Source organism: Pan troglodytes, chromosome 3, assembly GCF_028858775.2.
Source record: "Pan troglodytes isolate AG18354 chromosome 3, NHGRI_mPanTro3-v2.0_pri, whole genome shotgun sequence".
Classification (NCBI taxonomy): domain Eukaryota; kingdom Metazoa; phylum Chordata; class Mammalia; order Primates; family Hominidae; genus Pan; species Pan troglodytes.
The window spans coordinates 25,651,619-25,677,516 of record NC_072401.2 but is presented as its reverse complement, the minus strand read 5'-3'; the positions used below and the strand labels follow the sequence as shown (position 1 = coordinate 25,677,516).

Sequence of the window (25,898 nt, the reverse complement as noted above, 5' to 3'; positions counted from 1 at the left end):
GGCCTTTCAATAGACTGGATGAGGCCCACCTACATTGTGGAAGGTAATACCCTTTACTTAAAATTAACCGATTGTAGATGCTAACCACATCTACAAAATATCTTCACAGCAACACTTGGATTAGTGTTTGATTAGACTGGACACTATAGACTAACCAAGGTGTGATGCTATTTTATATATATATATGTTTTCATCCATGGTTCCTGGCTTACAACTCCCATAGCCATTGTAACAGCCTTGTTATAATGTTGGTTGTGTTAGTGTGTTAGGCCTTAGATCAGGCCTCAGAAAACAAAATTTGTCTCTCTGATCTTCTCCTGCCCTCCTTTCACATGCCCCAAGGCAGGATTCTAATCATTCCCCTCCTTCCCCTGTCCTATACTCCCAACTTCATCCAGCCCTATAACCTGGAGGAAGGAATCCTGCCATCATGTAGCTTCCATAATGACCCAAGAGGACTGGTTTTCGAGAGCTTCTAGATAGCTAAACACATGAGGGTTCCTAGGGGGTGGGGGTTGCAAGGCATGGAAGCTCCATGCACCTTGACCATACCTCACCCTATCTGTCTCTTCATCTGTATCCTTTGAAAAATCCTTTATGATAAGCTGATAAATGTGTTTCCCTGAATTCTGTGAGCTTTTCCAGCAAACTAATTGAACCCAAAAGGAGGGTTGTGGTAATCCCAAATTGAAGCCAGTCATCAGACATTCCACAGGCCCAGACTTGTTACTGGTGGGGGAGGGGCAGTTTTGGGGACTGAGCCCTCAACCTTGGGATCTGATGCTATCTCTTGGTAGATAGTGCTGGAATTGAATTAGAGGACCCCCAGCTGCTGTCTGCTGCTTGGTGTGTGGGTAAAACTCCCCATATTTGGTCACAGAAATCTTCTGTGTTGATTGTTGTTGTGTTGGTGTGAGAGTAGAGGATGAGCATGGTTTGCAAGATATCCCCCTCAAAAAATATCCCCCTCAAAGCTCACTGGCCAAAACAGGTTCACATGCCCACCACTAAACCCTCAATTACTAATAAAGAGAATGAGACCATCTGTATTGATTTGGACCAATCAGGATTTATCTCCAGAGTTGGGAATATGATCCCATTTCTCTGAGTTACCTGGAGGAGACATGGACACCTTAAAACTATAATTTTGCCTGTAAGAGCTAAGGGAGGAAAAGATATTGGACGAGCAACTAAAGGTGTCACTAATTCTTTGCCACAAATTTGTTTTCTGTAGAGCAAGCTTGTCCAATTGTAAACACAAATTGACACATAAAGCTAATGAAGGAAATAAAAATAGTTCACCAGAAAATATGGCTCCCTGGTATAATGAGTATTTTAAAGTAAAAACCCTTAAAGATCAACAAGCTCTGGAAGAAACTTTCCCCTATCTACGTAAAGATAGGACTGACCCACCAAGGAGAACAATTGCTCCTGTTCCCTTCCTTGTTATCTTAAGATCCATTACAGGAAAGAAGATCAAGAATGTAACCACACCTGAACAGACCTTATTCAAGGTATTGACTGTCTCAAAGTATCATATACATTCCAGAGAGAACTATTTACAAGTTAATTTCTGTTCTCCTATCCAGTCATTCTCCCTACTAACCATTTATTACCCCTCAGTGAAATTCCACTTCTCCCCATCCCATAATCCATTTCACCAGGATCCAGGCCCCTATTCTTTCTGTAAACTCAAGATGGTACATAAGCTTCTGTACCTCACTGGGAGGTTGAGTCTTCATTCTGAAGTCTCCTGTGTTAAATAAATTTGTATGCCTTTTCTCCTATTAATCAATCTGCCTCATGTCAGTTGATTTTTCAGCTAACCTTTAGGCAGCCAAGGGCTTTGGTCCTGCAAACCAAAAATAAAATTCTAAGTACCCCCAACAGGCTGAATGGACCCCTCCTCCTAGTCAAGGGAATTCCAAAGAAACCTGAAAAACTAGTTCAGCCCATGATGGGAAGAGGGGTTGAATATGCCTCATTATACTGTCCTCCCTTTGGAATTCAGGCTCATCTGACCAGCATTAATATTAAAACAGAGATCTTAAGACTGAAAAAACAGACTCTTTTTAGCAATAAGACACCAAATTCCAACCTGACTCTAGTATAGCATCACATCACTGATGGCAGGTCTTGAAAGAAATTAAAGTATTTTACCTCAAAATATATATTTTTTTCTTTTCCTTTCTTTTTTTTTTTTTGCTCTTGTCACCCAGGCTGGAGTGCAATGGCGTGATCTTGGCTCACTGCAACCCCCACCTCCCAGGCTCAAGCGATTGTCCTGCCTCAGCCTCCCAAGTAGCTGGGATTACAGGCGCCTGCCACCATGCCTGGCTAATTTTTGTATTTTTAGTAGAGACAGGGTTTCACCATGTTGCCCAGGCTGGTCTTGAACTCCTGACCTCAGGCAATCTGCCTGCCTCGGCCTCCCAACGTGCTGGGATTATAGGTATGAGCAACCGTGCCTGGCCTCTTTTTCTTTTCTTTTTTTGAGGAAAGGTCTCACTCTGTCACTCAGGCTGGAGTGCAGTGGCATAGACCATGGCTCACAGAAGCCTCAACCTCTGGGCTCATATGATCCTCCCACCTCAGCTTCCCAAGTAGCTGGGACTATAGGTGTACGCACTACCATGCCTGGTTAATTTTTGTGTATTTTTTTGTAGAGACAGGGTCTCACCATGTTGCCCAGGCTCGTCTCCAACTCCTGGGCTCAAGCAATCTGCCCAACTCAGCCTCCCAAAGTGCTGGGATTACAGGTGTGAGTCACTGCAACAAGTTCCCAAATATATTTCTCTGACATATTTTGAAACGGCCCTGCAAAGCTGTCTCTTGTGGGGGAAATTTACATCCTGTAGAGACTCCTCTTCCTTTTCCAGGTCTTCTTCTGATCCTGAAGAGATTAGCTGGGAGTCTAGCACCTTTCAAACATCTAAGTAGGAAACATTTGCCATCTATTGCCTCTAAGGGCAGCCACTTATGAGACTTCATCTACATAATAATCTTGGTCTCCACAACCCCTTGTCTTAACCCAGACACTCATTTCTGTTTATTACATGTCTTTAGATAATAACTTAACTCTTTCAACTAATTGGCAGTCAGAAAACTTTTGAATCCACATGTGACCTGTAAGCCCCCACTGGAGTTGACCCACCTTTCTGAACTGAACCAGTATATACCTTACATGTAGTGATTGAGGTCTTATGTCTCCTTGAAACATATAAAACCAAGCTGTACCACAACCACCCCGGGCACAGGTTCTCAGGACCTCCTGAGGCTGTGTCATCGGTCATGGTCTCCACATCTGGCTCAGAACAAATCTCTTCAAATATTTTATAGAGTTTGGCTTTTTCATCAACAGCCCCACACTATCACATGGATTCTTCTTCTTTTCTTCTGTCCAGCCAGAAGATACCCAGCCACTCAATGTGGTAGACCAACATTTCCTCATCCAGGTCTTAATGTCCCCTAGGAAGACCTCTGGGAGGGTCTCCTGCCCCATCCAGATTAGGTACCCTCTTTTGGCTCCAAAGAAAACTCTCTACCTCCAACATATGCTAACATTACACAATTTTGTAATAACCTGTTTACCTATCTGTACTGCCAACTACAACATAAGCCAGAAGAACCAAAAAACCATGCTTAGTGCACTGTTATGCTCCCATTAGCCAGCACAGAACTAGTCACATAGTAGACACTCAGTAAATATTTACCAAATGAATGTATCTCATCCAACTCCATTTTCTAGTTGAAGTAATGGTTTAGAGATGATAAGCCCCTTATCCATGACTACATCAAAAATAGTAGTTAAGCTGGGTTAGAACTCGCAACTCCTGCCTGTAAATGTGGGCTCTTCTCGACTTTGCTACTCCTCTTTGTGCTGGAAGGTTAAGAATATCCAGATGTGGTGAGGTTTATTTTTTAGAGGTAGGTAGGTGTGTGTGTGTGTGTGTGTGTGTGTGTGTGTGTGTGTGTGTATTTATGCGCAGCCCTTTTGTATTAAAAAAGAGAGGCACACTCAGGTTCCTGCAAGTAATAGGATTTTTGGGGGGAGTTTCCTTGTTTTCTTTTTAGACACACACGTTAAGGATGATAGAAAGCTCATGTGACAAGAATTGCCATCTAGCCAGGCCCGAAGGAAACCTGACCAGGAACTAGGTTTTCTCCTTGTTCCTGAGCAGCAAAATGTCACCAGTTCCCTGCCATCCTGAGGACTCAGCTCTGCCCTATTGCTTCTGTTCTTGTTGCTGCTATCTACCAGTGACCCGCCTTCTGTGCATGCCTTCCTGATGGCTGCTGCTTAACAGGAAGATGAGCTTGCACATGCCTTCTCTTTGCAAATTTTTATCATCTCTTATTGCTACCCAACTGATTTTCTCTTCTATATTTTCTAATCCTAATTTCTGACCACGCTACTCTGGTTGGCTGCTTTGGCTACATTCTTTTCTGTTTGGGTATGTTTTTTTTTTTTTTTTTTTTTTTATGTCTGGCCACTCCATAGGTTAGCCCAAGGGCTGGCTGCTTTTGCAGACAATTAGCTATGATGTGGGAGGACAAAGGCAGGTCATGTGGAATATAACATGTTTTTTCCATGGAGATTGTAGGGGAGGCATTTTTTTCTTTCCTTGTGATTGAGAGTGAGGCAGATAACATCATTGACCTGTCCAGTACAGCAAAAAACAAAAAACAAAAAAACACCTCAAACCACAGTTTTTGGATAACAGTCCAACGCACTCTCTCATGGCAAGGTATAGTAGTATCTTTAAAAGGCTCAAATGCTTTCATTCCGAGCATGTGTGGGTCCCAATTTTCTTTTTCAGGTTAAGGGGCTGGGGAAAAACCATGCTAGGGGTGGTGTAAAGAAAATGGAAAGTAAAATAACTCAGATTGTAACATTATTTGACTTAGGCAATAACAAGAATTTAAATGGAGCTAGATCTCAAAGTGATTTCTATGAAAACAGACAACTAAGTTTTATTTTTCTTTCTTTTTTAAAAAAGATTTTAATCTAATCTGATAGAGTAGGAGAAGATAACTCAATGTTCTGAAAATAAATTTCCCAGAGGAGGCCATTAAGGCAGCCCTTTTGTTTCCTGTCATACTCTGAATCAGCTACAAGGACAAACTCTATTTGTTTGGGTACGTTAATTTTGCTCAATGGCCTTTCTATAAAATGAGCATCAAATTGATGGGACTGGACCTCAGTAAAGAAGAAGTTCCAATTTTCTCTGGATGGATTGTTCTGGACGTGCAGTGGAAAATTATTATTAACAGCAATTCATGTTTACTATCCAGTGAGCACAAGAGAAAGATGGAGTTTAGAAACACAGCTGTATCTGACTAAGCACTGAGCACCATAGGACAAATTACTAGGGAATGATGAGCTGATCTTTGTCTTCTGTGTGGCTAGTCTACTTGGGCCATATTTGGTATGCTGGACCACAGATTTTCTCTGACTGTGTCTTGGTTCAGTAATTTCAGGGAAGCAAGATAGGTTTTTAATATGATCTAGTCATTTGGGTTGTCTTGTTGCAGGTACCATATGGTGCTGATGTGTTGGATGCCTCCATGTATTGATTTCAATCATTCAACTGGACACATGGTGAGAGGCTGAACAGACATGCTTCCTTCCCTCATGGAGTTTATATTGCAATTGAATCTGGTTCCGAGACCTTCTGATTCTGATTCAGCCTTCTAAGTTCAAGCCAAAGCAGAGGTATTCAATGGCTCTTAATTTTCCTTCTCAGGTTAAGGGGTTGGGAGTAAAGCATGCTGAAATAATGTATGAAGAAGGAAATTAAAAGAAGCAAAATAGGCCAGGCACAGGGGCTCATGCTTGTAATCCCAGCACTTCGGGAGGCTGAGTTGGGAGATCACTTAAGGTCAGGAGTTCAAGACCAACCTGGTCAACATGGTGAAACCCCATCTCTACTAAAAATAAAAATATTAGCCGGATGTAGTGGCACACACCTGTGGTCCCAGCTACTCGGGAGGCTGAGGCAGGAGAATCACTTGAACCCTGTAGGCGGAGGTTGCTGTGAGCCAAGATCACGCCACTGCATTGCAGCCTGGGGACAGAGTGAGACTCTGTCTCAAAAAGAAAAAAAGGAAGCAAAATAACTTCATCTTCCTGGGGCTCAGTCAGAACCCAGCAAGTTCCTGCAGACAGTGGGGTATGGAGAGCTGCTATAATTCACATTTCTCGTAAATGTATAAGACTTTGCCATTTGCATTCTATGTGCTAAGCTCATTCCTGATTCTATTTATCTTCTCTTCCATGGAAATAAACAAAGACCTACTCAAACGAGAGCAGGCAAAAGCTCCTTATTTACAGCTTGTTATAGCAAGGGAGTCAGCCACCATCACTTGTGTTTGGCAGAGACTCAAAGGCAGGTAGAGGGGTGGGAAAGTTTCATAGTAACAAAAAGGGAAGGCTTCAGGTACACCCTAATGGGAGGCTGTTGGCATGGAGAAGTTGGAGGCAGCTAACCAGAAAGAGGGCATCCTATGTGATTGATTCGGGTATAATACTTGGCTTTCTCTAGTTGGCCTTGAGTTGGAAGCAGGGATTAAAATTAGGGAAGCTGGCAGTTATTAATCAAGTCTTGGCCATTTTGGGCCAACGGCTAGAGGAGTTATTGTTTAGCTTCCTGGGCTGTTGGCTAGAGATAATGGGTTGGTTACTACAGATTGTGGGTCAGGAAGTTCTACTTAAAAAATATATACATATATGTGTGTGTGTGTGTGTGTGTGTGTATGTGTGTGTGTATATATATATGTGTGTGTGTGTACATGTATATATATAAAGAGAAAGACAGAGAGGGTCTCACTCTGTCACCCAGGCTGGAATGCAGTAGCTCAATCACAGCTCACTGCAGCCTAGACTTCCTGGGCTCAAGTGGTCCTCCCACCTCAGCATCCCGAGTAGCTGGAACTATAGGCATGCACCACCATGCACAGCCAATTTTTTTGTATTTCTTATAGAGACGGTGTCTCACTATGTTGTCCAGGCTGGTCTCAAACTCTTGGCTCAAGCGATTTGCCCACCTCAGGCTCCCATAGTGCTGTGATTACGGGCATGAGCCACTGTGTCTGGCCTCAGAGTTCTACTTTGGTAGATGGTCTGGCATCTCACTTATCATTTTACCTAGATTGCTTCATGTATTTTAACTTTCAAATCCTTTATCTTATACATATCTATTCACAGCCATCAATTCTGCAACCTCCATAGTACATTTTCTAAAAATTTTTAACATAAAAAGAATACATGTTCATCAAATTAAGTTTTAAAGATAGAGCTAAACAAAAGGAAAAATAATTTCATAAACTCCCACCAACCACATTTCTGCTGACAATTTGCTCTATGTTCTTTCTATGCATATATGTCAGTATAATCCCATAGCACTTTGTACATTCGTAACTCTTTTATAAATAGTTGTCGGTGTGTGCTTCCTCCCCTCCCCCAATTGGAGATTTGCAGAGATAGAGAGTGTTTTTCATTTAACCCTTACTCTCCAAACCTTACATGGTGTGTTAAACCTGGTAGCATGTTTAATAAGCATTAAGTACAATTGGGAAATAGGGAAATTTCATGTGGTTAAACCCAGTGGATGGATGGATAAATGGATGAATGGATGGATGGATAAATTGCAATACCTTTAACCATTGTCAATTCTATTCCATGTAACTAATGATTTAAACATCAAAGTTTTGAATGAACATGTTGTGGCCTCTTGACAGCAATGGAGAAAATTCTGACTTCTGCTCTTAGCTTAGTTATTTCTCACATTTGTCTATGACTGATAGTTAGCCAATTAGTAAATGACAGTGTCAATCCCTTTCATCCATACGTGCATTCAACATTTTTATAAAACTGCAATCTCCCTGTCACGAGTAGATAGATCATTTTCATTTTTCAATTATTTGAGCTTCAGTTTAGGACTTTGGTTAATGGTTTTGCAAGACATTGATTGGAGAGGTCCTTTTCTTTCCTGATTAAAAGCATGTATGATGTCCTCTCTCTAGCTATCTTTTATTTGTATCTAGTAATTGTGAATCTAAATATATGACTATGGTGATCTGTCACATACTATATTATGTGAATTTTTCAGGAAGCAAAATAATTCTAAAAAAATCATTTCAGAAGATTGTCATTAGTCAGACTAAGGATATTGGAAGTAAATCTTATGTAAAATAAATTGTTTTCAATAAAACATTATAATAGAAAATCACTGTTGCCAACTCCTATTCAATATTCCTCCTATTATAGTATCTGTGTATCATATCTAGAGAGGAGTTTCTACATAAATTGTTTCTACGGCCATTGTCCTTGGGGCTTAGTCTTTAAAAAACTACAGTTGGTAGTAGCATAGAGGAGAAGAGTACAAAGTCAGCCGTCCTGAGCTCCCCCTCATTCTAGCTCTGTCTCTTACAGGTTCTGTGATCTCGGATATGTTATCTTCTCTGCTGGAGTCTTACTTACCTGTTCTGTAAAATGGGGATCAAATGTTATCTTGTAGAAGATAGTCATTCATTGTTTCATTCAATGTACACTTACTTATGTGTCCAAGCCCTGTGGTAGGCAGAGCTATTGGGTGATAGCACAACTCCATGCACAATATGTTTCTATTGTTTTTTATGCTCTGGGGATGAGTAGGATGGAGGCAGGCAAGGGGCTTCTTCAAATCTTCTGTTGTAGTGAAATTGGCAACTTCAAGATATAAGCCAGTTCCTGGTAACAACATGCTGTAGTTGCAGGTATGAGTATTGGGGCTCAAATCTTTGGTAATTTGATTTTGGGAAACTCTGAACTGTTCCCTTTCAATTCTCTCCTGGGCAAAATGTAAATAATGGTTTCTGCTTCACTTACTGTCCAGAATTCTCTAGGCGGTTATATCTGTTAGCAGTTTACATTCGTTACCATAATCAAATGAGATCATCAAAAGGCATTATCTCTGCCCATGACCTTTGTAAACTGTAAATATATAATTGGTGATTAAAATTCTTCCTTCTTTATTTTTTAACTCAGGTTGGTTTGAGGAAAGCAATGTTTTTCAGTTTTTTGGTTAAACTTTCCCAGAGGAGTTTGAAACTCTTCCCTGCACCTACCCTAGAGTTTATCCACAGCATCGCATGTTTATTGACATCAACTAGGAAGAATTTCAAAAATCCCAAGGTGTCTTGCCCAAAGCAATTGAATTGTACGTAATCTCTGGGGGTGCAGCTGTTTAAAAAACTCCCCAGGTGATCCGAATCTGCGGCCAGGGCAGAGAAACACAGCCTCAAGAAATGATTTTCCAGTTTAACACCTGAAGTTCAGCCAGAAAAACTCCTAAGCATTACAACTGTTCCAGGTGGGCAGGTAGTGGTTTATCCAAACTCCCTCTCACTTTCAGGAAGGTGGAGGCTGCAGCCATTCTGGGTGCTTGGACAGGTGGATAGAGGATCTGCCTCTGCCATTACAAAATGCCATTGCCAGCATTTAATATTTTCAATAATAGTAATAAAATCACTTTTTATAATTGAAGTGCTTCACAGATTCCAGAGTGCTTTCAAATGCATCAACTCATTGAAATAAATTTACTTTGCCCCCACCAATAAAAAGAAACAAGTGCTTTTTTATAGGAATTTTAGAAAGTATAGAAAAGCTGAAAGAAGACATCAAAAAATCTTCCAAATCCCATTACTTAAAGACAATCATATTTTGTAAATTTTCTTCTAGTTTTTTAAACAAATTAGTTAAAATTTTTGTCATAAAATTATGCATGTTTATTGTAAAAAAAGTTAAATACCGAATTTGTAAAGCAAAAAATGAAAGTCCCTATCCTCCCTCCAACCCCTCACCTATCCTAACTCCTACCCCCACCTTATTAAAGTACACTCTTCAGAGTCAGACGTTGTTAATGGTCTTTGTTTTTCCAATTTAGATGATTTTTTATTTTTTATTTTTCATTTTTTTAAAAGTTTCCATAGGTTATTGAGGAACAGATGGTGTTTGGCTATGTGAGTAAGTTCTTTAGTGGTGATTTGTGAGATTTTGGTGCACCCATCACCCGAGCAGTATATGCTGCACCCTATTTGTAGTCTTTTATCCCTCACCCCCTTTCTACCCTTTCCCCCTGAGTCTTCAAAGTCCATTGTGTCTTTCTTATGCCTTTGCATCCTCATAGCTTAGCTCCCACTTATGAGTGAGAACATACAATGTTGGTTTTCTATCCCCGAGTTACTTGACTTAGAATAATAGTCTCCAGTCTCATCCAGGTCACCGTGAATGCCGTTAATTCATTCCTTTTTGTGGCTAAGTAGTAGTCCATCATATATACATACCACAGTTTCTTTATCTGCTCATTGATTGATGGGCATTTGGGTTGGTGCTATGGTTTTGCAATTGCGAATTGTGCTGCTATAAACATGCGTGTGCAAATATCTTTTTCGTATAATGACTTCTTTTCCTCTGATAGATACCCAGTCGTGGGACTGCTGGATCAAATGGTAGTTCTACTTTTAGTTCTTTAAGGAATCTCCACAGTGTTTTCCATAGTGGCTATACTAGTTTACATTCCCACCAGCCATGTAGAAGTGTTCCCTGACCACCACATCCATGCCAACATCTACTATTTTTTGATTTTTAGATTATGGCCATTCTTGCAGGAGTAAAGTGGTATCACATTGTGGTTTTGATTTGCATTTCCCTGATCATTAGTGATGTTGGGCATTTTTTTATATGTTTGTTGGCCATTTGTATATCTTCTTTTGGGAATTGTCTATTCATGTCCTTAGCCCACTTTTTGATGGGATCATTTTTTTTTTCTTGCTAATTTGTTTGAGCTCCTTGTAGATTCTGGATATTAGTCCTTTGTCAGACATATAGATTGTGAAGGTTTTTTCCCACTCTGTGGGTTGTCTCTTTGCTGACTGTTCTTTTTGCCATGAGAAAGCTCCTTAGTTTAATTAAGTCCCAGCAATTTATCTTTGGTTTTATTGCATTTGCTTTTAGGTTCTTGGTTATGAAATCCTTGCCTAAGCCAATGTCTAGAAGGGTTTTGCCAATGATATCTTCTAGAATTTTTGTAGTTTCAGGTCTTAGATTAAGTCCTTAATCCATCTTGAGTTGATTTTTGTATAAGGTGAGAGATGAGGATCCAGTTTCATTCTCCTGTATGTGGCTAGCCAATTATCCCAGCACCATTTGTTGAAAAGGATGTCCTTTCCCCACTTTATGTTTTTGTTTGCTTTGTCAAAGATCAATTGGCTGTAAGTATTTGGGTTTATTTCTGAGTTATCTTTTCTGTTCCATTGGTCTATGTGCCTGTTTTTATACCAGTACCTTGCTGTTTTGGTGACTATGGCCTTATAGTATAGTTTGAAATCAGGTAATGTGATGCCTCCAGATTTGTTCTTTTTGCTTAGTATTGCTTTGGATATGTGGGCTCTTTTTTGGTTCCATATGAATTTTAGAATTGTTTTCTCTAATTCTGTAAAGAATGATGGTGGTATTTTGATGGGAATTGTGTTGAATTTGTAGATTGCTTTTAGCAGTATGGTCATTTTCACAATATTGATTCTACCTATCCATGAGCTCCTCCTCAACATAGTACTGGAAGTCCTAGCCTGAGCAATCAGACAAGAGAATGAAATAAAGGGCATCCAAATTGGTAAAGAAGAAGTCAAACTGTCGCTGTTTGCTGATGATATGATTGTTTACCTAGAAAACCCTAAAGACTTCTCCAGAAAGCTCCTATAACTGATAAAAGAATTCGGGAAAGTTTTCTGGATACAAAATTAATATACACAAATCAGTAGCTCTTCTATACACCAACAGCGACCAAACTGAGAATCAAATCAATAATGCAACCCCTTTTACGATAGCTGCAAAAAAAAAGATACTTAGGAATATACCTAACCAAGGAGGTGAAAGACCTTTACAAGGAAAAGCTACAAAACACAGCTGAAAAAAATCACACACAACACATACTAATGGTCTTTACATACAAACACTTTCTGGCCTTTCCTTTCTCTGTGCATAAGTTTAAAAAGCTTTGTTTTTCGTGGTTGTATTCTTAAAGTACATGCAACTTTTATTCAGTTTTACCTCAGTGCAAATTATATCATAAGCTCTCTTAAGTATGACTTTTAATGGCTGCTTAATATCCTATTGAATATATGTATTATAATTTGCTTAATTATGTACTGTTGAATAATTAGTTTTTTTCTAGCTTTTTACTATTATAAAACCTGCAGTAACTGTCTCGCACATACAGCCTTTTCTGTTCTATTTAGGCAAATTCTTTCTTTCTTTTTTTTTTTTTGAATAGAGAAAGGGTTCTCACTATGTTGTCCAAGTTGGTCTTGAACTCTTGGCCTCAGATGATTCTCCCACCTTGGCCTCCCAAAGTGCTGGAATTACAGGAGTGAGCCACCGTGCCTGGCCTCTTTCCACAATTTCTCTAGATATAGCCACACTCCGGGAGAGCATTCCTGGGTTGCGTTAATGATTCTTTCCATGACCCTGGGAAGTTGGCTATGCAGGAAGTTGGCTAACACAGAGGAAGGAGCATGGGTTTTGAGGGTCAGACAAACTTATATTCAAATCCTAGCTTTGGCCGAGTGTGATGGCTCACACCTGTAATCCCAGCACTTGGGAAGGCTGAGACAGGTGGATCACTTGAGGTCAAGAGTTCAAGACCAGCTTGGCCAACATGTGAAACCCTATCTCTACCAAAAATACAAAAATTATCTGGGTGTGGTGGTTGCACACCTGAAATCCCAGCTACCTGGGAGGCTGAGGCATGAGAATCGCTTGAACCTGGGAGGCGAAGGTTGCAGTGAGCTGAAATCACACCACTGCACTCCAGCCTGGGTGACAGAGCAAGACTCTGTCTCAAAAAAGAAAAAAAAAATCCTAGCTTTGCCATTGATTAGCTGTGTGACTTTGGAAAATAACTTAACCTCTCTGACTCTCATATTGTGCATTTGTGATACAGAGATAATAATGCCTACTTAATGGTGCTACTATATTATGAAGATTATTTTGTAAAGCACTTATGGAGATAACTACCCTGAATTAACACAGAGTAAAAGATATTTCCTGTACTTCCTTGAAAACAACAATGTTGTGGGGACCTTTAAAAAAATTGAAGTGTGGCTTATATACTGTAAGGTGCACATGTTTTAAACACATAACTTGACGATTTTTAAGCATATGTCTAAACCCAAGTAACTACAATTCAGATCAAGAAACAGAACATTTTCATCACCCAGAAGATTCCCTTATGCCTCCCACTTCCCCATCAGTAACCATTTTCCTTCTCAGAGGTAAGTGCTGATGTCTACCAAAATGGATTAGTTTTTTGTCTTAAGCTTTATTATTTTTTCTTTTATTTCTTTAAATAAAGTCTCTTATAAATTTATTTCCCCAACAATTTTGTCATTAGGATAGCATTGGCTTTCACCTAGATAACAAGATTTTTCAGCACAAATATAAAGTTTTCTGTAAGTAGCATCCAGTAGTTAGTCCTACGCTGAATCCAAAACCTCTTATTTTGCATGTCATTCTTTCCCAGTCTTCAGTTGCACAGCGGAAGAGGAAAAGGGTGGAAGAGCAGAGGAAGAGAGGGTGCTATTTTATCAGGGACAATGAGAATTCAACATGGCTGGGGAGGCCTCAGGAAACTTACAATCATGGCAGAAGGAGAAGGGGAAGAAAGGCACCTTCTTCACAAGGCTGCAGGAGGGAGAATTATCTTAACCTTTATTTAAAGGAATCAAACAGTATACACTTTTGTGTTTCTGGTATCTTTTGCTCAATAATTATGTCTGTAAGATTTATTCATGCTGTTGTGAGTTTTAATAGTGTTTGTCCTTTTATATTGTGTCATATTTCAAGCTCTGAACATCCCAACATTTGTTTATCTTTCTGCTATTGATGGACATTTGAGCTGTTTCCAGTTTGGATCTATTATGAACACTTTGGCACATATCTCTAGTGGACACAGAACACTCATTTTTTTGGTATATATACCTAGGAGTAAAATTGCTGGGTCATGGGATAGGTGAATATTTAGCTTTGGTAGATATTTCCATTATCGCCTACGAAGACAGATTTTGAAAAGCTAAAGTTGGTCAGGCACGGTGGCTCATGCCTGTAATCCCAGCATTTTGGGAGGCCAAGGCGGGTGGATTACCTGAGGTCAGGAGTTCAAGAGCAGCCTGCCCTAGTTGGTGAAACCCTGTCTCTACTAAAAATATTTTTAAAAATTATCCAGGCATGGTGGTGGGCACCTGTAATCCCAGATATTCGGAAGGCTGAGGTAGGAGAATCGTTTGAACCCGGGAGATGGAGGTTGCAGTTGTGAGCCGAGATCTCGCCACTTGCACTCCAGCCTGGGCGACACAGCGAGACTGTCTCAAAAAAAAAAAAAAAAGTCACTTAATTATTTATTCGATAAATGGTAAATGCTACTATGCATCACGTACAGTCCTAAGTCCTGAGTTGGAGAAGTTCCAGGGTTAGTCAATTGAGAGAATCAAAGACATTAGACCACTTTTTCTTTTTACCCTCTTTAGAGTGTTATAGGGCACTGAACTTCATCTCCTCATTCCTACCCTCATGGTCTTAAGATGGTCTCTGCAGTTTCTCGTATTATATTAATATCATTACAAGATCTCATCCACATACAAAAAGCAGGTGAGGAGAAGGGGAACGGTTCTCCTTGTGTGTGCATTTTATTTTATTTTTTAATCAAAAAGAAAACTTTCTCGTAACTCTCCAGCAAGCTTTCCCTCTGGCCCCATTGGCCAGGTTAGGTGATATGCTCATGCCATTGCAGCAAAGTCTGGATGAAGAGTTTCCAATGACTGGGTGTGGTGGCTCATGCCTGTGATAGCAGCACTTTGGGAGGCTGAGGGAGGAGGATTGCTTGAGCCTAGGAGGTCGAGGTTGCAGTGAGCTGAGATAGTGCCACTGCACTCCAGCCTGGGGCAACGAAGCAAGACCCTGTTTCAAAAATTTAAAAAAGTTTCCAGCATTTTCCTTCTTTTTGAGTTTCCAGCATTTTCAACTTCTTTAATGAGAAGCATGTTCAGCCAGCAAAGAAGAAGAAGAAAAATGGTCATAGACAAGCAACCAACAGTATCTGCCATAGCTATTTTATAGCTGTTTAAACTTGGGTAAGTAACTTACTCACTTTCTGGCTTTTCCATCAGAAAAATGGGAACAATAACAATTGCTTTAAAGATTAGGATCAGTATTAAGTGAAAAAAAAAAACATGTGATGTGATAGGTATCAGATAAATACTAATACCCTCCCTTTATACTAGTCTTACTCCTCTGGTGCTCAACATTTGTGATTTCATCAATTGTCCAAATAAAACACCAGCTGAGAAAACTGAAGAGAAGAAACTAAGAGAATGTATTTAATGTTGTGATATGTGTATGTAATTTATAAATTATATGGCTGGAGAAATTGCAGTTTATTATTTTAGGATGCAAAATACACTGTGGAAATCTGAATCAGTTACAGGGAGATGTATTGCAGTTAAATGAATTGTTTTGCTTCACAAATACATGAAAAAATATAGTCGTGTGAAGGATATTGGGTACCAAATGGACTTTATTTTTAACTGTTTGTTTTAATAGCTCATGAAAATACGGCGGTGCTTTTATGGCTGCAATGAATTTTAGGAATAGGAGACTTCACTGAAGCTTTCTAGCACTTAATCTTTTTAGTGGAGACCTAAGAGACTTAGCATGCTGGTGTCTCTCCATGCATCCTGGTGGCCAGTTCCTCCTCTGCTCTTATTCATGCTTTTCTAAAAACTGGAGGCTGTGAGGATGGGTGGAAGGGGTGATAATTTCAAGAGCTGGTGCCTAGGAAAGTCGTATCATCCCTCATGAGCTTCATTTGCTTTTCTTAAGTTGATTCTCTTTTTTTTTTTTTTTTTTTGAGACAGAGTCTGTCTCTTGTCACCCAGGCTGGAGTGCAGTGGTGCAATTGTGGCTTACTCAGCCTCGACCTCTTGGGCTCAAGAGATCCTCCTGCTTCAGCCTCCTATGTAGCTGGGACTACAGGCCTATGCCATGTTACCTGACTATTTTATTTCTTTTTTGTAGAGACAGCGTCTTGCTATGTTGCTCATGCTAGTCTCAAACTCCTGGCCTCAAGAGATCCTCCTGCCTCAGCCTCCCAAAGGGGTTACAGGTGTGAGCCACCGCACCTGGCCAATTCTCATTTCTTAAATACAAGCCTTTTCCTCTTCCTGTGTAGGTTATATGATGGCTTCTTCGGAATTGACTTTAAAAGCGGGAAGATTTGGGAGGCCAAGGCAGGAGGATCACTTGAGCCCAGGAGTTAGAAGTCGTAGTAAGATATGATTGTACCACTGCACTTCAGCCTGGGTGACAGGGTGATACCCTGTAAAAAAAAAAAAAAAAAAAAAAAAGATAAAAAAGACAGGAAGACTTTGTGGATATATAAGATTCTTTTATTTTAATATTAGAAATTCAGCTTAACTTCTTATCCATAAAAAGGGAATTGATGGCCAGGCATGGTGGCTCACGCCTGTAATCCCAGCACTTTGGGAGCCTGAGGTGGGTGGATCATGAGATCAGGAGTTCAAGACCAGCCTGGCCAAGATGGTGAAACCCCATCTCTACTAAAAATACAAAAATTAGCTGGGCATGGTGGCAGGTGCCTATAATCCCAGCTACTCAAGAGGCTAAGGCAGAGAATTGCTTGAACCTGGGAGGCGGAGTTTGCAGTGAGCCGAGATGGCACCACTGCACTCCAGCCTGGGCGACAGAGCAAGACTCCATCTCAAAAAAAAAAAAAAAAAAAAAAAAAAAGGAATTGGTTAGCTCACACAACTGAAAATCTAGGTCATATTTGACTTCAGACGTGGCTAGATCCAGGAGCTCAAAAGTGTCAAAGAATTGGTTTGCCTGTTTCCTGTCTTGCCTGCTTTCCTCTATAGTGGCTTCATTCTCAGACAAGCCAGTCTCTAGAGGTAACAAAATACCTGCCAGTAGTTTGTCTTCTCGGCAAACTCAGAAAAAAAAAATACCTTCTTTCTCCAATAGTTCCACAAAAAGGTATCTACTCTGGAGGGCAAGGCTAAGGACAGGGCTGATTCTGAGCCAGAGGGCACCAGTACAGGTAGAGCAGCAGTTTCTAGTTGGCATCAAATTGGGCAGTGCTTATGCTTTATCTCTTGTTAACAATTTTGAAGTAAGAAGTGGCAAATGACTTATCCTTTTGGGCTTTTGGTAACTTTCATTCACCTTCATCTTCATTTTTCCCTTACCTCTTTCTTTTGCCCTTCTAAAATCTCAGTAAGTGGGTGGGTGAGACTGGATCCTAATTGGGGTAAAATGAGGGTGATATAGTCATAGTGGTGGTGATTGTGCCTTTGGAAAGTGGGGCCTGGTTATACCAGTCCTAGTTTTCCACCACAAATTCCCTTGTCCCCTTTAGTTGTCTGAAAGAGCATGGACAATAGAGCTAGAGCTCCTGGTCTTAAAATCAGGCATTTCAGCTCTGCCCTTATGAGCTGTGTGACTTTGAGCTATTGCTTAACCTCTCTGTGTCTCTGTTTTTTTTACCCGTAAAATGAAGATAGCAACAGGGAATTGTTGAGAGGATTAAACAAATTAATATATATAAAATACTTATGTGATAGACTGGATTTTTAATTACCTATATATAATCAGCTGTGGGAAGAATGTACCTCCCCATCCCATTTGAAGTTAGACTTAGTCTTTCTTTTTAAGGCAGTATCTCACTCTGTCACCCAGGCTGGGGTGCAGTGGCACAATCATAGCTCACTGCAGCCTCAACCATCTGGGATCAAGAGATCCTCCCATCTCAGTCCCCTTGAGTAGCTGAGTCTACAGGTGCATTGCCACCACACCAGGCTAATTTTTCAATTTTTTGTAGTGATGGGGTCCCACTGTATTGCCCAGGCTGGTCTTCAACTCCTGGCCTCAAGCAATCCACCTGCCTTAGCCTCCCAAATTGCTGGGATTACAGGTGTGAGTCACTGTGCCTGGCCTTAGAAATTTCTTAAAGGAAGATTTACAAATGGCCAATAAGCACATGAAGATACTCAACCTCAGTAGCCATTAGAGAAATGCAAACCAAAATCACAGTGAGATACCACATCATACTTACTAGTATAGTTATAATAAAAAAGCCAGCCAGATAGGCCGGGCGCTGTGGCTCATACCTGTAATCCCAGCACTTTGGGAGGCTGAGGCAGGCGGATCATTTGAGGTCAGGAGTTTGAGACCAGCCTGACTAACATGGTGAAACCCCATCTCTACTAAAATACAAAAATTAGCCAGGCGTGGTGGCAGGCATCTGTAATTCCAGCTACTCGGGAGGTTGAGTCAAGAGAATCGCTTGAACCCAGGAGGCAGAGGTTGCAGTGAGCTGAGATCATGCCACTGCACTACAGCCTGGGTGACAGAGTAAGACTCTGTCTCAAAAAAAAAAAAAAAAAAGCCAGATAATAACAAGTATTGATCAGTATGTGAAAAAATTAGAACCCTTGGTGCAATGGCTCACACCTATAATCCCTGCACTTTGGGAGACTGGGGTAGGAGGACTGCTTGAACTCAGGAGTTTGAGACCAGCCTAGGCAACATAGTAAGACTCCCATCTTTATATTTAAAAAAAAGAATGAATAATTTAAAAAAACCAGAACGCTTATACACTGTTGAGAGGATATAAAATGGTGCAGCTGCTCTGAAAAACTGTTCAACAGTTACTATAAAAACTCTCTGGAAAACTGTGTGGCAGTTACTCTGAAAGTTAAATATAGGTTTACCAAATGACCCATCAATTTCACTCCTAGATATAGACCCAAGACAATTGAAATGATATAAATTGGTATAATATTTCTGGGATGTAATCCTATTTGACCCATAAATTCTACCTCTGGTAATATATTTTAAGGAAGTATATATTTTCTTTTTTTTTTCCCAGGCTATTCTCAAACTCCTGGGCTCAAGTGATCCTCCCACCTCATCCTCCCAAGTAGTTGGAAGTAAAAGCAGGCACCACTGCACACAGCTCTAATAAAATATATTCAGACAAGAATGCAAAATGTATGTATAAGATGTTCATTGACGTATTGTGTAATAAATTTGGAAATAACCTCAAAGATCTATCGATAAGAGATAAGTTATGACACAGTTTCTATTAGGCAGTGGAATACCTAGCACTTATTTAAAAGGATTTTGTTGATAGCTGGGTGTAGTGGCTCACGCCTGAAATACCAGCACTTTGGGAGGCCAAGGCAGGTGAATCTCCTGAGCTCAGAAGTTTGAGACCAGCCTGAGCAACATGGCAAAACCCGGTGTCTACCTAAAATACAAAAAATGAGCCGGGCGTGATGGCACACACCTGTGGTCCCAGCTACTTGGGAAGCTGAAGTGGGAGGATCTCTTGAGCCTGGAAAGTGGAGGTTGCAAGGAGCTGAGATCACTTCACTGCACTCCAACCTGGGTTACAGAGTGAGACCCTGTCTCAAAAAAAAAAAAAAAAAAAAAGAAGAAGAAGAAGAAGAAGATAAGGCCAGGAGCAGTGGCTCATACCTGTAATCCCAGCACTTCGGGAGGCTGAGATGGGCAGATCACTGGAGGGTAGGAGTTCGAGACCAGCCTGGCCAATATGGTGAAAACCCATCTCTACTAAAAATACAAAAATTAGCTGGGCATGGTGACTGGTGCCTGTAATCCCAGATACTTAGGAGGCTGAGGTAGGAGGATCACTTGAACCCGGGAGGCAGAGGTTAGAGTGAGCCAAGATCATGCTACTGCACTCCAGCCTGGGCAACAGAGTGAGACTATGTCTCCAAAAAAAAAAAAAAAAAGAGGCTTTTGTGTTACTGGGCTGATGATCCTTTTACCCTGTAATTTTTATCTTGTTTGGAGATGGAATGAACAGACTAGGACAAACATCTGCTTTTCTTATTCACTCACCTCTGGGCCCAGTTCCTAGAAGATACCACATATTTGAAGCAACAAAGGAGAATGTGCAATGTTTGCAAATTCCTTTTCTACAGTTCCTGGTTGTTGAAGGCTATGTTGAGTTGCTTTCTATGTTTCTATTTGACAGTTGGGGGTGAAAGATGCCCTTCAGTGTCCCAAATGAGAGAAGAGAATTTTAACTGGGAGTGGCCAAGGTTCACAATTTCAGCCTGGAGGAAAGTAAATTAAAGAGGTAAGGGCAGCTCCCACCTTGGAAAGACAATCTCCGCAGGCCTGCAGAAACAGACCTGCAGAATACCAGAGGCCCCTTGTCTACTCCCAGATCACTGAGAGAGTTTCCCTAACTTGAGGCTCAGCAACATTTGGTATCCTACATTTAGGCAGAGGGTTGCAAACAGTAGGGGCAAATGCTTGAACTCTGCTTAGCGCTGAGTGGTCTTTGCTGCTTTTGGTCCTGAAATTTCTACCATGTTCCAATGAATCTAAGTACAATCTAGTCTTGGGGTCAGGTGGGGTAGCCAGGCTAAATTTTGGGATTTTTGTTGTTGTTGTTGTTTGTTTGTTTTGAGACAGTTTAGCTCTTGTTGCCCAGGCTGGAGTGCAGTGGCGCGATCTTGGCTCACTGCAACCTCCGCCTCCCAGGTTCAGACGATTCTCTTGCCTTGGCCTTCCAAAGTGCTGGGATTACAGGTGTGAGCCACCATGCCCGGCCTTTAATAGTTCTTAAAGTATCTATTTATTGAAAGGAAAGATGTCCATGATGTTAAGTAGAAAAGGAAAGCTGACTACGTTAGGGCATAGATATGTTCATATGCTGGACCATGTTCACATGTGTATCAAAACATCACATTGTACATCTGAAATATATGCAATTTTAAAAGCTGAAAAAGAGTATATATTGTGATTTCTATCTTTTATATTAAAAGCATACAAGTTGTTTGTATAGAGAAAACATTCTGATGGACATATATCCAGCATGGTAACAGTGGCTATCACTGGGTGTGTTTTGGAGGCGATCCTTTTTTTCTTTTGTATTATTCACTAGCATTTTATTTCTATTTTGCAATGAGCATGTATTTTATAAACAGTAGAAATAAAACTATTTTTTAAAAGATGCCAATGTGAGAGGGTCAGGTAGATATTATTGGCCTCAATAGGTAGACTTTGGAGCCTGACAGATCAACAGTGACATGCAGCAAAGCACATAACACAGGGTGGTTCCTGATTGCAGGGCAGAGGGCGCTACTTTCTGCCTGACTTTTATCTCTCACCAGACATTTGTGGTCATGTCTCCTCCTGCATTATATGGAAGTTAAAGGAATGTCAGAACCTGGTCTGCTAAATGGAGGATTGCTATGGGCTGAATTGTATCCTGCCCTTTCAAATTCATATGGTGAAGTCCTAACCTACAGTACTTCAGAATGTGGCCCTATTTGGAGATAGGGGCTTTATAGAGGTGCTTAAGTTAAGATGAGGTTATGAGGGTAGCCCCTAATCCAATCTGACTGGTGTCCTCTAAGGGAAATTTGGATACACAAAGAGATGCCAGGGATTAACCTACCCAGAGGAAAGGTCACGTGAGGACACAGCAAGAAGGTGGCCGTCTGCAAGCCAAGGAGAGAGGCCTCAGAAGAAGCCAAACCTGCTGATACCTTGGACTTCCCGGCCTCCAGATTTGTGAGAAATAAACTACTGTTGTTTTAAGTCACCCAGTCTATGATATTTTGTTATAACAGCCCTAGCAAAATAATACAAGGATATTCATCATTCTATGTTTTTGTGCTTTGAAATGCATAAATATTTCAGCCTCAATATTTTCACAGATGCTGTCTTTTTTATCTTCATTCAGAGTAGCTTTCTTCAACAAATATTTCATAAGAACAACTTCATAATATAAATTGTCTCTATTTATGATTCCACATAATTATGGGCTTCCACAATTTCATTTTATTCCAGTACAGAACATAAATTTATCTAATTAAAAATAGGTGCTTCAGCAAATGACTTACCCTGCAAGTTGAAATATTCTAAAATGCAATTACAGAATTTCAACATTAATATTGTATACAATTTGAGGGCTTATTGTTTAATTTGTTCAGTACTCACTGTGCTTATGAAAGGATAAATTTGAAGTTTCTCTGCTTGCAAATGATTTTTCCAATAACCGCATTTTGGTATTTCATTTGACAAATACTTTGATTAAAACTTTTTATAAGCATATGAAAACGTGCTCAACTTTATTATTCATCAGAAAAATACCAATTAAAACTCCAATGAGATACCACTACACACTAGAATGCGGAATCATAAAGATTGACACTACCAAGTGTTGGCAAAGATAAGTTGCAGCTGGAATTCTCAGACGTCGCTGGTAGGAACGCAAAATGGTATAGTACCTGGCGGCATGGCATTACGTTACAAAGTTAGATTCATTACCATATGATCCAGAAATTCTACTTCCAGATATTTAACCAAGAGAAATAAAAACATATGTCCAAACAAAAACATGAACATGATAGTGGGGCGTGGTGGTGGACACCTGTAATCCCAGCTACTCAGGAGGCTGATGCAGGAGAATTGCTTGGACCTAGGAGGTGGAGGTTGCAGTGAGCTGAGATCGTGCCACTACACTCCAGCCTGGGTGACAGAGTGGGACTCCGTCTCAGAAAAAAACCCAAAAAACAAAAACCCACAAAACAACGTGTACATGAATGTTTATAGCAGCATTATTCATAACAGTCCCAACTGGAAACAACACAAATGTCCATCACTATTAGATGGATAAACAAAGTGTGATATATTCATACTACAGAAAACTATTCAGCAATACAAAGAAAGGACATAATACAGACAATAACATGGATACATCCTAAAAATATTATGTTAAGAGAAAGAGGTCAATCACAAAAGATTCCATACTATGTGAATCTACTCATGTGAAATTCTCTATTATGTAAAACCATAGGGACAGAGAGAGAATCAATGGTTGCCTGGTGCCAGGGTTAGGGGAGATAAGTGAATATATACAGGTATGAGAAAACTTTCTGGGGTGCAGAATTGCTCCATTTTTTGATTTGGTTAAATGATTAGACACAATAATCAAAATTTACCAACCTGGACGCTTAAAATTAGTATAAATAGGCCGGGCACAGTGGCTCACGCCTGTAATCCCAGCACTTTGGGAGGCTGAGGCAGGTGGATCATGAAGTCAGGAGTTCAAGACTAGCCTGGCCAACATGGTGAAACCCCATCTCTACTAAGAATACAAAAATTAGCTGGGCACAGTGGCAGACACTTGTAATCCCACCTACTCAGGAGGCTAAGGCCAGAGAAGGGCTTGAACCGAGGAGGCAGAGGTTGCAGTGAGCCGAGGTCATGCCATTGCACTCTAGCCTGGGCCATACAGTGAGACTCTGTCTCAAAAAAAAAAATTAGTATAAATATTACCTTGATAAACAAAAAGAAGAAAGCAGTTTCCAACCAATTTTGAACAAATACAACCAAAATTAAGAGGACTTGTTTGTACAAAGTTCAGTACAATGGTTGAATATCTATATTGGTTTATAAAATAGATATTCAAAGGCTTAAACATTTTTAAACATCAGATTGATGACAGGTAGCAGAGAGAAAACACATAATGCCATATTGAAATATGTTTTTATATTCAATGTCAGCATTGTCACAAGATTTTATAATCTAGTTATTCTGTGCATATGTAAAAATATTTGGCAATTACATTTTTTTTTTTTTTTTGAGACGTAGTCTTGCTCTGTCCCCCAGGCTGGAGTGCAATGGCGTGATCTCAGCTCACTGCAACCTCTGCCTCCTGGATTCAAGCGATTCTCCTGCCTCAGCCTCCTGAGTAGTTGGGATTACAGGCAGCTGCCACCACGCCCAGCTAATTTTTCTATTTTTAGTAGAGGTGGGGTTTCACCATGTTGGTCAGGCTGGTCTTGAACTCCTGATCTCAGGTGATCCACCCGCCTTAGCCTCCCAAAGTGCTGGGATTACAGGTGTTAGCCACCGTGCCCAGCCCGGCAATTACAGTTTCTTTTTGATAATTAAAAGAATTATTTTTTGAGAGTTTGAATGCAGTTATAAATTATGTGCAGTTATAAATTATCCAAATGCAAGTAAATCTCTTTAGTAAGAACACTACTTTTTTCAAAATTTGTATGTATGTTATCACCACAAAAATTCATCAGTTTTCTTTAGCATTGAAATTTTTATTTTTTTAAGCTGGAGTCTTACTCTATCACCCAGGCTGGAGTGCAGTGGCATGATCTCGACTCACTGCAGCCTCCACATCCCAGGTTCAAGCGATTCTCCTGCCTCAGCCTCCTGAGTAGCTGAGATTACAGACACACATCACTACTCTCGGCTATTTTGTTTTTTTTTTTTTTTTTTGTATTTTTAGTAAAGACAGGCAGGCTGGTCTTGAGCTCCTGACCTCAGGGGATCCACCCACCTCGGCTTCCCAAAGTGCAGGGATTACATGCGTGAGCTGCCAGGCCTGGCTTGAAAATTTTAATTTATTATAGAATAACAGTCATAATAATTTCATACATTAAACCTTCAACAGAATAAACTTCAAAAGCTTTACTTTGATTCTATGCACTGGGTGGAAAAAATTAAATAATTATTGGACTGAACTGGTTTTCTATTTGAAGCTGATGGCAATGATATACAATTAGCACCATTCAACTGTAAAGTTTTTCTTCATCATGCATACTGCTATCACTTTTTCTATACACACAAGAAAAAATGAGGGAAAACGAGCAAAAATATGAATGTTGTTTGATCTAAAAGTCATGCGTCATAGAGTGATAGATAAATCCACCTTTTGCAGCTACACATGTTAATGGTCGACTTTAGGCACAGACTTAAAATAACTTCTAGTTTTAAAAACAGATGCTGATGTTTCTTCAAAAATTTGTATTTATGACCAGGCATGATGGCTCACACCTGTAATCCCTGCACTTTGGGAGGCCAAGGCGGAGTGATCACTTAACTCAGGAGTTTGAGACCAGCCTGAACAAAAAAGAAAAAAAAATAGCCAGGCATAGTGGCACACACCTGTGGTCCCAGCTACATGGGAGACTAAGGCAGGAGGATCACTTGGGCCTGGGAGGTGAAGGCTGCAGTGAGCTGTGTTCATACCACTGCACTCCAGACTGGGTGACAAGAGTGACACCTTGCCTCAAAACAAAAACAAAAACAAAACCCAAAATACTTTTGTATTTATTCATATTATCAGTGATATAATTACAGCCCTCATGATGATGTAAATGTTGACACGTTATGTGCAAGTATCCTATCATAACTTCCTTAGTTAACAGATACTCATTACTTAATTTTTCATTAAATACACACTTTGTAATTCTCAAAGGGGTCAGGAAAAGGAATGGATTATTGGTCATTCTTCAGAATTAAGGGGAGAGTCGTCTTTGCTAGCTATGCATCTCATGACTACTAGATGAGATCATGAAAGAAGCCAGAAGTACAATGTGGAGGTCTTCCAAACCCATCCCAGTTTATCCTTTTAGTGAAGTAAAGTTTTAGTGAGGTGAAATGCAAAGATTTTAAGTGTATTCCTCATAGAGTTTTAACAAAGGTATATGCCCATGTAACCCATACTCATATAAAGTGTAGAATGTTCTCGTTACTCCAGAAAGTTCCTTCACTTCCCCTTCCAGTTAATTTCTACCCGTATAGGTGACCTGTGTTTTTGCTTTTGTTTTTTTGAGATAGGGTTTCACTCTGTTGCCCAGACTGGAGTACAGTGGCATGATCTCAGCTCACTGCAATCTCAACCTCCCAAAGCTCAGGTGATCCTCCTGCCTTAGCCCCCCAAGTAGCTGGGATTACAGGTGCATGTCACCATGCCCGGCTAGTTTTTGTATTTTTA

General features: G+C 40.3%; 2 long non-coding RNA genes across 2 annotated transcripts in view; one reads left to right on the top strand and one right to left on the bottom strand.

Moving 5' to 3' along the window:
• LOC104006007 (uncharacterized) overlaps nucleotides 1–22,209 on the top strand; it is a 44,275-nt gene extending 22,066 nt beyond the window's left edge. Inside the window, exons 2-5 of the long non-coding RNA XR_010156496.1 lie at nucleotides 5,536–5,716; nucleotides 15,051–15,168; nucleotides 20,118–20,222; nucleotides 21,511–22,209. This is a non-coding gene — a long non-coding RNA (uncharacterized LOC104006007). The remainder of the gene's footprint in view (nucleotides 1–5,535; nucleotides 5,717–15,050; nucleotides 15,169–20,117; nucleotides 20,223–21,510) is intronic.
• The window catches only part of LOC129143705 (uncharacterized), a 38,019-nt gene continuing 25,462 nt past the window's right edge, over nucleotides 13,342–25,898 (bottom strand). The window contains exon 2 of the long non-coding RNA XR_008547465.2: nucleotides 13,342–14,400. This is a non-coding gene — a long non-coding RNA (uncharacterized LOC129143705). The remainder of the gene's footprint in view (nucleotides 14,401–25,898) is intronic.